The sequence below is a fragment of the Schistocerca piceifrons genome, chromosome 8 (assembly GCF_021461385.2).
Source record: "Schistocerca piceifrons isolate TAMUIC-IGC-003096 chromosome 8, iqSchPice1.1, whole genome shotgun sequence".
NCBI classification, from domain to species: Eukaryota; Metazoa; Arthropoda; class Insecta; order Orthoptera; family Acrididae; genus Schistocerca; species Schistocerca piceifrons.
Window position 1 is genome coordinate 152,556,793 of NC_060145.1, and position 731 is coordinate 152,557,523.

A 731-nucleotide genomic window follows, 5' to 3' on the forward strand; every position below is an offset into this window, starting at 1 on the left:
TTTCATAAAGCGGGAATGTGGAAGATGGTGGCAGTAATGGTTGGAAATTCTGAATCCAGCTCGACATCTGTAATCTGAAATAATATGAAGACGTCCTTCTGTACCACAAGTCTTGTCTCATCGGTCGTCTGGCAGCAAGTGTTTACTCTTGCATCCCCCAGCAGTGAGCGTTGCTCTGCAGTTGACTATCTGCAAGTGTCCTCTGCCTTAATTTTCTGGAACTCTGTTGTTCCTGTCAGTGCAGGAATGTCGTCGGCGAATTGCAGCACATCCAATAATAATTTTGTAAATCAGTTTAGCAAACTCCTACTCTCACGGAATTTGTGATGATTAATTAATGAGCTTGGTGTGCGGAGGAAGTCAGAAAATCTCTCCCAGGCTACAAAACTTGGCCTATCGAATGACTTACACATAGGTACACGGCGGGAAAGCGCATGCCCTACAGAAATAATTATTGTGAGCCAATCAGAGCGCCTGTTACAAAGATTTTAAACTAACATTCTTCTTTGCAGAGACCACAGAATAATGGTGGATCCCACACTTCTTCGTTACGGAGTCTGCATCTAACTAAATACGTTATCTTTCTAAAAAGATTGTTTTAGGTGACATACAATGGAGTTTTACTGCACAGCCTGGTGCGCAGATGTGGGCTGAAGCAAATTCTGCGCTGTCTGCCTGCTCTGAAGGACGACTCCCAGCCCTGAACAACTTATAGTCCCCCCCTGGTCCTT